The following is an 11447-nucleotide window of genomic DNA, read 5'->3' as shown; positions in this document are numbered from 1 at the left end:
GACTAGATCCAGACCATTCCTTAGCGTTCCAGCCTCATGGCGGAGGTATCGCTGGAGCCATTTTTATTGCCACAACTCTGTGGCATTTCAAGGTCCGTGTCAGCAAGCAAGCTGCAACATTCTGCTCACAGACCACATTCAGTCGGACTGCCTGCATGAAAGAGTCAGGGTTTGCCCTGGCAGGAAAGCCCAGAAAGCCAGAATTTTAAAATGGCACAGCTTTTTTCCTGCTATGGCTGAAAACCGAAAAGCATTCATTCAGCTTTTCATCAACACCATTTAAGTGTTTTGTAGCAGGACCTCTTCTTTAAAATTTATTTATTTATTAAAAATTTCCACCTCCTCCCAACTTCCCTTTTCCCTCCCCCTTCATCCTCCCCCTCCCTCTCCAGTCCTAAGAGTAGTCAGGGTTCCCTGCCCTGGGGGAAGTCCAAGGTCATCCCCCCTCCATACAGGTCTATTAAGATGAGCATCCAAACAAACCAGGCTCCCAAAAAGTCAGTCCATGCCGTAAAATCAAAACCCAGTGCCATTGTCCTTGGATTCTCAATCAGCCTTCATTGACAGCCACATTCAGAGAGTCCAGGTTGATCACATGCTCTATCATTTCCAGTCCAGCTGGCCTTGGTGGGCTCCCTCTGAATGTGGCTGGCAATGAAGGATGACTGAGAAGACAAGGACAATGGCTCTGGGTTTTGATTCTACTGCATGGACTGACTTTGTGGGAGCCTGTTTTGTTTGGATGCTCACCTTTAAAGTTGATTATTGTTCTCTTAATGTCTGTGAAGAATTTTGTTGGGATTTTGATGGGGATTGCATTGAATCTATAGGTTCCTTTTCGTAGAATTGCCATTTTTTTCTGTGTTGATCCTCCCAATCCAAGAGCATGGGAGATCCTTCCATTTTCTGGTACCCTCTTCAATTTCTTTCTTCAAAGACTTAAAGTTCTTGTCAAATAGGTCTTTCACTTCCTTGTTTAGAGTTACTCCAAGATACTTTATGCTATTTGTCGCTATTGTGAAAGGCCATGTTTCTCTGATTTCCCTCTCTGCTTCCTTGTTCTTTGTGTATAGGAGGGCAACTGATATTTTGGAGTTGCTCTTGTATCCTGCCACATTACTAAAGGTGTTTATCAGCTGTAGGAGTCCTTTGGTAGAGTTTTTGGGGTCACTTGTGTACACTATCATATCATCTGCAAATAATGAAAGCTTGACTTCTTCCTTACCAATTCGAATCCCCTTGATCTCTTTATGCTGTCTTATTGCTATTGCTAGAACTTCAAGCACTATATTGAAGAATTATGGAGAGAGTGGACAGCCTTGTCTTGTTTCTGATTTTAGTGGAATGGCTTTGAGTTTCTCTCCACTGAATTTAATGTTAGCTGTCGACTTGCTGTATATTGCTTTTATTATATTTAGGAATGAACCTTGTATCCCTAATCTCTCCAAGACCTTTATCATTAAAGGGGTGTTGAATTTTGTCACATGCTTTTTCAGCATCTAATTAAGTGATCATATTGTTTTTTTCCTTCAGTTTATTTATATGATGAATTATGTTGATAGATTTTGGTATGTTGAACCAGCCCTGCATCTCTGGGATGAAGCCTACTTGATCATAATGGATAATTTTTTTGGATGTGTTCTTGGATTCTGTTTGCCTGTATTTTATTGAGAATTTTTGCATCGATGTTCATGAGTGAGATTGGTTTGTGATTCTCTTTTTTGGTTAAGTGTTTGTGTGGTTTTGTTATCAGGGTGACTGTAGCTTCATAAAAGGAGTTTGACAATGACTCTTCTCTTTCTATTTTGTGAAACACATTAAGGAGTATAGGTATTAGTTCTTCTTGGAAGTTCTGATAGAATTCTGCATTGAAACCATCTGGGCCACGGCTTTTTTTGGTAGGGAGGTTTCTCATGACAGCTTCTATTTTCTCATGACTTACAGGTCTATTTAAACTGCTCACCTGGTCTTGACTTAATTTTTGGTATATTTATCTAAAAAAGTGTCTGTTTCTTTCACATTTTCCAATTTTATGGCACACAGGCTTTTGTAGTAAGATCTAATGATTCTCTGAATTTCCTCTATGTCTGTGGTTATGACCCCCTTTTCATTTCTGATTTTGTTTATTTGCATGTTCTCTCTCTGACGTTTGATTAGTTTGGCTAGGGGTTTGTCAATCTTGTTGATTTCTCTAAGAATCAGATTTTCGTTTCATTGATTCTTTGGATTGTTTTCTGTGTTTCTATTTTGTTGATTTCAGCCCTCAGTTTGATTATTTCCAGTCTTCTACTCCTCCTGGGTGAGTCTGCTTCTTTTTTTTTTCTAGAGCTTTCAGGTGTGCTGTTAAGTCTCTAATGTGTGCTTTTTCCATTTTTTAAATGTGGGCACTTAGTGCTATGAACTTTCCTCTTAGCACTGCTTTCATAGTGTCCCATAGATTTGGGTATGTTGTGTCTTTATTTTTGTTGAAGTCAAAGAAGATTTTAATTTCTTTCTTTATTTCTTCCTTTACCCAGGGTTGGTTCAGTAGTTGACTGTTCAGTTTCCATGAGTTTGTAGGCTTTCTGGGGTTAGAATTGTTGGTGAATTCTAACTTTATTCCATGGTGATCCAATAGTACACAGGTGGTAACTCCAATTTCTTTATATCTATGGATGTTTGCTTTGTTACCAAGTATGTGATCAATTTTTGAGAAGGTTCCATGCGATGCTGAGAAGAAGGTATATTCTTTTCTGTTTGGGTGGAATGTTCTATAGATGTCTGTTATGTCCATTTGGGTCATTACATCTGATAGTTCTTATTTCTCTGTTAAGTTTCTGTCTGGTTGACCTGTCCATTGGTAAGAGAGGAATATTGAAATCACCCCCTATTAGAGTGTGGGGTTTTATGTATGCTCTGAGTTCAAGTAATGTTTCTTTTACATATGTGGATGCTTTTATATTAGGGGTAGCCTCAGTGCAGGAGCAGGAACTGTTCCTGGGCCAAGAACCTCATAGACAATTGGACAGGCTTGGGGGTGGGTGGGCAGGGATGTTTGAAACAAAGAAGCACCTGCAGTAGGAGTCGGAGGGGCCCAGTGCTCCTTTCCAGGATGTTCCACCCTGCCCCGGGATGGCACCCACTCACTGATCTGAAAGATCGTCCTCAGGACTCTTGGAGGTCAAAGGACCCTGCTGACAAATGGGCAAACTTGGTGGTGAGGGGAGAGTTGTTCGGGGCCTAGAAGCCCCTGCAGCAGGAACTGGAGGTGTGGCACAACCTCTTAAAAGAGCTGCAAGGTTTTGCAGCTAAAACTGAGTCAGGAAGCGTCTCTTAAAAGAGAGCACTTGCCTGTAGTGAGCAGAGCCCACTTGAGAGAGTGCTGATACCAAGAAGCCATGCTTTACTCTATTCTTTCCCAAGCTTTCTCAGGCTTTCTGTGGATGTAGTTATCCACGTGTGCGCCATTTGTTGTGATGAGGCAAGCAGGTCTGCTTTTCATTCTGCCCAGCTCCCACACAGCTAGCATTTCATCCAAAATAATTACATGGAAACTGTATTCATTTAAACACTGTCTGGCCCATTAGCTCTAGCCTCTTACTGGCTATCTCTCACATCTTGATTAACCCATTTCTAATAATCTGTGTGTCACCACGAGGTGGTAGCTTACTGGAAAGATTCTAACCTACGTCCATCTTGGGCTGGAGCTTCATCGCCTCTGCCTGCCTCTGCTTTCTTTCTCCCAGCATTCTGTTCTGTCTTCCCAGCCTACCTATGTTCTGACCTATCAGGTCAAGCAGTTTTCTTTATTAATTAACCAATGAAAGCAACAGATAAGATAGAAGCCCTGCTACATCATAGGACAACTGAACTTTTGAATTCTCCTTCTAGTCAGAATTCATGGAGTGTGGAGAGAATTTGAATTGATGTTAAATATGGATGTCTTTTTTACTTATTTCAAGCTTATGTTCATGCCCTCACTTTCTCTTTTTTCTTGTCCTCCCTCCCTCCCTTCCTCTTTCCCTCTCTCCCTCCCTCCCTCCTCTACCCTTTCAAGGTCTTATATAACCCTGACTAACCAATAACTCACCATATAGTAGGTGAAGGTGACCTTGAGCTTCTTATTCTCTCACTTTTACTTTGTGAATGCTGGATTATAGTAGGTACCACCACACCATTTCTGTGAAGCAGGTGCTAGAGCCTCAGAATTTATGCATGGTAGGCAGACACTTTGACAACTTAGCTATATTCTCTGTCCAACGGCATATTCCTTCAGGACGACTATGTGTATGAAAAGCAACTGGTTTAGCTCGTGAGCATTCTTTAGTTCAGACAGCAGAAGTACTTGGAAGAAGCCACATGAACCTATAGATTCTGACCATGGTGCTGAACTCAGAGCAGAATGCCAGCATCTCAATCAGCACTGTGGACAGCAACTAGAAAAACCAAAGCCATTGTCTTGAGGCTGCATCCTGATGAGAAAATTATTAGGGAAGGCAACTAGACTCTGGGCATATCCAGGGAAGGATTCAGAATTTAGCAGGAAGTGAAGAATCTTAAGACATTGATGAGGTCCAGATACATCAAAAGATATTGCTCTGCTCCAGGCCAAGTGACAGAAGAGTAACGGAAAATGTGGGCTTGGATTAGCCTAGACAGTACATCTTCTCTCAGTGCCTATGAGTGTACAGTACATGTATTAAGAATGTTTATAACACATCAAACTTTTGTCAGCTTGTAATGTTGAGATCTTGTAGTAGAGAAACTGTGATAGGCTCATGGCATCCCATACTGTCCATGGATTATATAAGAAGGGCACATTTGCTAGGAGTGAGATATGTAAAGCTTTTTAAAAAGGTTTATTTATTTATTTATATTTAATTTTTAAATTTATTTATTCATCTATATTTTATGTACATTGGTGTTTTGCCATGAGTGTTGGGTTTCCTGGAACTAGAATTACAGACAGTTGTGAGCTGCCATGTGGGTGCTGGGAATTGAACTCCCATTCTCTGGAAGAGCAGTCAGTGCTCTTAACCACTGAACCATCTCTCCAGCCGTTATTTATTTATTTTATGTATACAGTTACTCTATCTGTATGTACACATGCAGACCAGAGGAGGGCATTCAATCTCATGACATGTGATTGTGAGTCACCATGTGGTTGCTAGGAATTGAACCCAGGACCTCTGGAAGAGCAGCCAGTGCTCTTAAACTCCGAGCCACTGCTCCAGTCCCCAGAATATGTAAACATTTAAGAGAACTTTCTTGGTGTTCTAGCTGTAATGATCTATTCTGTCTCTTTAAGGGATAAGCCATACCCACTCCCTCCCCCATTCCATGAGGCAGGCAGATCTTCCTTCCTGCTTGCAACCTGAGTCTCTTCTTTTTCATCTCGTTCTTGAAGAGGTAGCTTCTGTCTCTCCCCTTTGTCTCCCTCTCTCTCTTTCTGCCTCTCTGCTCTTCTCCCCTTCTCCCTTCCTCTCCATAACCCTCTAAATAAATAATCAACCTCACTCTGCATGGCATGCCTATCCATGTCTCTGTCTCTCACCCGCACGTGTTTCCTTGCTTGGGACCAGGCACCTTCAGATGCCTCTGGTGTGGTCTTATGGCATGCCCATCCTTCTGTTTCTCCTCATGGCCTGCTGCAGCCACTCAGGGAACTGCTACCTTCCCTGCCTGGGACTGGCTGCTCTCAGGACCCACTAGACCTGCTGTTCACTGCCTGCTGTTACATGGCCCACTGCTGTAGCTAGTGACCTGCAACATTTCAACCACTGCTGCCCACCGGGGATCTGCAGCATATTTTTATTAATCCATTACATTTATTGCCATGAGACTCGGGGAGAGTGGGTGTTGGTGGGTCCACCTTTAACGGGAGGTGTGGCTGGAAAGGCATCTTGTTCATTGCCATGCTGAAAATGCCAGACATTTGTTTCTTGAGGGAGGTAAGAAAGCAGGTGTCTAGGAGGTGTCATCCCACATGGCCTGCTGCCTGCCACTGCTTAGAGACCTGCAGTGTTTCTTCCACTGCAGCTACTTGGGGATCTGCAGCGTTTTTAATTAATTCATTTCAGTAGCTGCATGTGAATCACCATGTTTATGTAAATGATGTCTTGGATGTGCTTTTGTAAGTGACTTCAAGCAACTCACTAGTTTGCCAAGCTGGACTGGCACAGAATCCTTTCTTTGGTCTGTAAATTGTATAACTGGAATGAATAGGAGATTTTTAAAAATCTCTTATATCTTTCATTGGTCAAAACTAACTACTTACTCATTGGAACTGTACAATTTAGTGACATTTGCTACATTTGATATTCTGTGTAATCAGTATCTCTACCTATAAAGTTCTAGAATATTTTCATTCTACCAGGTAGAAACTTTTATTGTAGTAGTCTGAGTTCTGGTGTGGGAGAATTGTCTGTATTCTGTCAATCATGTATTTTGATAAAATGCTGATTGGCCAGGCAGGAAGTATAGGCGGGTCAACCACACAGGAAGTAGAGGCGGGGCAATGAGAATAGGAGAAGGCTAGGAAGGAGGAAGCGCATTCCTCTACTCCTGCCTAGACCACCGAGGAAGCAACATGTGAACTGACAGTTGAAAAAGGTACCAAGCCATATGGCTAACATAGACAAGAATTATGGGCTACCATAAGATGTAAGAATTAGTTAATAAGAAGACTGAGCTAATGAGCTAATGGGCCAATCAGTTTATATCCTAATGTAGACTCTGTGATTGATTTTTTCTGGGACTTGCCGACTGTGGGGTACCGGGCGGGAACAGACACCCCAACAAGCTGGCCCTCATGTTACAGAGTTCCTTTTTTTTTCCCGAAGCAGGGTTTCTCTGTAGCTTTGGATTCTGTCCTGGAACTAGTTCTTGTAGACCAGGATGACCTCAAACTCACAGAGATCCTCCTGCCTCTGCCTCCCGAGTGCTGGGATTAAAAACGTGCACCACCACCACCTGGCTAGTGGTCTGAGTTCTATAGAGAATCAAAACCAACTGAATTTGTGCATGCATGCATGCATGCATGCGTGCATGTGCATACACACACACACACACACACCCTTAATTTGTAAAGATTCAAAGAGGCCAAAGGTCAGAGAGTTTGGGACAGATTATTGTGCTTCTACCTCAAACAAAGGTCCCACCTAGTTGTAAATCAGAGTTCTACTCTCTCAAGGCTATTGTCAACAGGTGTGGGTAGTTGCCAGAACTCCTAAAATAGGGAAGTAGTTCCTACCTAACACAAAAGTCTAAGGATCCAACTAAGTTCCAGTTTCCCTTATGGAAATAACTTGGAATCCCACCCAGTGAGTGGTTTGCCTACAGAGTGTTTGGTCTAGGGCATGAGTCAAAGGCATGAGCGAAGAATGTACCCCATGACCTTCAATTCATATATTAATGCAGTCCTTTTGTTCTACTCCTACCTTTTGAAATCAGGGGTATATTAAGCTGTTGGAAATTAAACATGGGTACTCACAGAAATTTCCTCCTGATACTATTCCTTGTGTCTCTGGATTTTATTATATTTGTTTGCATCTTTGTATTCTTTATTATGTTTCTAAATTCCCAAGCCTCCACTCTGGAAGAAAGGTAATCTTGTCAAGGCTGGCCCCCAACATTAATTGATTACACAATTATTAAGGTTAGCAACTCTAAATATCCACATGGACCTAAGAAGTTGGAAAACTCTGGGACAGATGAACTTGATATTCATACCTGAGACTGTCTGTTCGTAGAGATTCTTTTTCCTTTGAGAACATCATTCTCTAGTTCCATCCAGACCTGTACATGATTGTATGAAGCCCCCTCACTATCTTAGGGTGAATATTTCTGTGAAGAAACACAATGACCAGTATGGGATGGTAGTGCATGCACTTGGGAGGCAGAGGCAGGTGGATCTCTGTGGGTTCAAGGCCAGGTATACCAAACAATCCTACAGGCCAGGCAGTTATATACAGATCAAATTGAACTATAAAGGATATGTTAAACTAACAGAAAGGCATGGAAAATACCCTCAGAAGTAGATTGCATAATGCTTTATTAACCTTGAATTTTCTTAACACTAATGAGAAAGGAACAACAGCAAAAGAGAGACACTGGATAACAGAAAAAAATTTCTGAATTAAATCAGTCAGTGTATTTCAAGGATGTGTTGGCCTCAGAATGGAAACCAGGAGATATATTACACTGGGGAAGAAGTTTTGCTCTTGTTTCCAAAGGAGAAGAAAAGCTATGGATACCATCAAAATTAATAAAGATTCAGTTTGAAAAAAAGAAACCTCATGAGAAAGAGAAATGATGGTTCTTCCATAGAGGTGATAATCATACAGGTGGTATGGAAACCTAATAATGGTTGGGGCAGTGTTATGTTCTTGTCTTTGAAGGGAAATACTCATTTTTAAAAAGTCAAGAGACCCTGGACAGTTAGATGCCTAAAGTGGACCACCAAGCAAAGATAATTATGACTTAAGAGGACAGGTCCACTGCTGAGTAGAAGAATAATTATGAGTCCCTTAAAAATCAAAGCTGACTTTGGAGTTGGATGGTTCTACCCTTCCCTAAATCCAAACAAGTTGTTAAAAGAAAAATTCAGAATTTCTGTCTCATGTCAGGAGCCATCTGGTAGGTAACAGGAAGAAGAAAGAATTTAGAAAAAATTTTACTTTTCTTCATATTTGTCTATATCAACCTTTCTTTGACTATTTGTCTATATAAATAATATTTAAGTTTCCCACAATGAACAATGAATTTTCCTGCAGTAATCTTTGAAGTTTTCAAGATGGGGCCCCACAGCAACAACTTCAACTGGTTGATACGATGTCATGATATTGATAAGATCAGTTTTGGATACCAGCTGCTCAAAATGGTTCCAACTTGGTTGCTTAAATGAGACACCTTTTTTCACCATTCTGGCCAGAACTTCAAATAGGAACCTCAGCAAAACCCTAGCAAATACTCAGAGACTATTTGCAATTAGACCAGGCAGTAATCTTGAAACTTAACCATCATTTTACTTTTACAGAATCCCATAGAAAGAACATTGCCCCCATGACAGCTGGCAGTAATTCTAGAAGATGATGTCTCCTTACCCAACACAGTTTGTCCTCAGGGTTAGGGACATCAATTAGGGGTTGATTATAACTGGTATAGGGTTGGGAGTTGGGGTGGAATTTATGTGGGCTCAGAGATCTCTCTGAAAAAAAGGATGATTAGATAGGCTAATAGGTATATCAGTATGAACCTACTTAGATTATTAATAATAGTGAATAGAGTGAATACATGTGAGCTATTATTTATAGGCAATTTACATTGGCATAGATTTTTGTATATTGATACAAATTCAAATTATATTTGTTATATTGAATACACTCCTTTTTCTGTTTACAATATTTGTTCACTTAGGCAAAGTTATTTTATTATATTGTATGATTGCATGCTTCTACTTCTACTTAAGGCATTTTGTATATTGATACAATTTTATGATATATTTATCATATTGCACTATACGTTTCTACCTATGATCAAGATACTTATACATTGTTTACATTTTGAGGTCATTATCCTCATTTGTTGCAAAGTTGCTTAAAGATTGTTTAATATTCTAATGAAGTCTTTGTCTTTAAGTTATATAGGTATTAACAATAATAGGTTAATATTCATCTATGTTTTTCATACTTATAGTTAGACTAATCAGGTTCTTTAGATACATACTGATTGTATTCTACATAGATAGGTAATCTTCAACTACTTCAAAGAGCTATAGAATATAGCATTTAAATAACTTAGGGTTTTGTTGCCACGAGACACAATTACTCCTGGCAGCACCAATTCCTGAGAGAATGTTGAGCACCAAAGACACTCCACTTGGAGCTTGTGTTCTTCTTGGCACAGTTGGCCTTTGAGCAAAGAACTGCCCAGGCATCGACCACTGACAAAATGCATGGTGTCTGGACACAACAAGTGGGATACAAGAAAAAAGACTGTCAAATCTTTTCCATATGGAGTAAGGTGGTTTTGAAAAATTTCTTGCCTCTGAAAACGGTCTGTCAGTTACTCTAGGCCTTAGCCAAAGTTAATTGTTCCAACATTGCAAATGAGTCTTTGGGTGATTATCCAGGTAGCCAGTTATTTCTGTCATTTTCTTTTTTGCACATTTTAGAAGTTGCTTCATTGCACTTCCTGTTTACTCAGGTAATATTATTTCCTTTCTCAGGTCTTTGATGGGGTTGAAGACTAGATAATCATAGTTACTTTCCTCTCAGGACTTGGCAAAGCTCTCTTTCTTTCTTTCTTTCTTTCTTTCTTTCTTTCTTTCTTTCTTTCTTTCTGGATTTTTGAGACAGGGTTTCTCTGTGGCCAAGCTATTTCTAATACAAGACTTAGACTCCTTAAAATCGTAAAATTATCAAAACCTTTAGCATATGTTTCTTTCTTGATATTGTTTATGCTGGTTGTAATTCTAATTTTTATACTTGGTATTTGTTCTTATCGTATATAGTTTTGTATTAGGCTTAGAACTCTCTAATTTAAACAAAATGGGGAGGTGCTGTAGAAATTTCTTCAGCCAGTAGCCTTTAAGATACCAGCCTACTTGAACATAGCCTCTTATACTATAAATGCCGAAGTAAAGCATGTGCTCGCTCTCTCTTCTGCTGCTGGATTTGGTTTCTGTTCCCTGTTTGTGCAGAGGACTGTGATCTGTGAGTCTACCCCTAAACAAATAACTCTTTATTATACTCAATTCTGAGCTAGTGTGGGATTATTTTGCAACTCCCATCTTCAACTTGGAGTACACTTGCAATAAACATGCTAGAGATTGGGACAGAAGAGTCCTCCATACTCCCAGAATCCAGTTTTCAACAATTTTAACAGCATACAACATTGTTCCAATGTAGAGTACATTACATTCAATCTAGGAGAAATTAAATTGTGATACTCCTATAATAATACAATATGAGATGACAGAAATGTGCTAAATGATAGAGTATGATTAATCTTGTCATTAACTCTGCATTTCATGAATAAGGCACATCCACAGGACGGGAATTTGGGGGAAGAAGAAATAGAGCAGCATGGGAATAGGAGAATTTGGAAAGCGAATGAGGAGGAGGACAAATAAGAACAGTGTATGGAGGATGGCTCAGAGTTTAAAAACACATACTGCTTTTGTAGAGGACTGGGTTCAGTCTCAAAACCACTTGCAACTCCAGTTTCAGGGGATCTACTGGCTTCCAAGGGTGTTCTACACATGTGCACACCTCCTCTCACATACCCATAACTAAAAATAGTAAAAATAAATCTGTACAAAAGTAGAATTGTTTTCTACACTAACTTGAAAAACAAATTAAAATAATATTCACTTGTAACCGACAGCTCTACAATTGTAGAAATCACAAACTGCGTAGTGGACAAACATAGTGTCTGCTTTATGGACATGGAGTTCTCTTTGGGCT

The sequence above is a fragment of the Myodes glareolus genome, chromosome 1 (genome assembly GCF_982192425.1).
Source record: "Myodes glareolus chromosome 1, mMyoGla1.1, whole genome shotgun sequence".
Lineage (NCBI taxonomy): Eukaryota > Metazoa > Chordata > Mammalia > Rodentia > Cricetidae > Myodes > Myodes glareolus.
Note: the sequence above shows the minus strand (reverse complement) of the source record.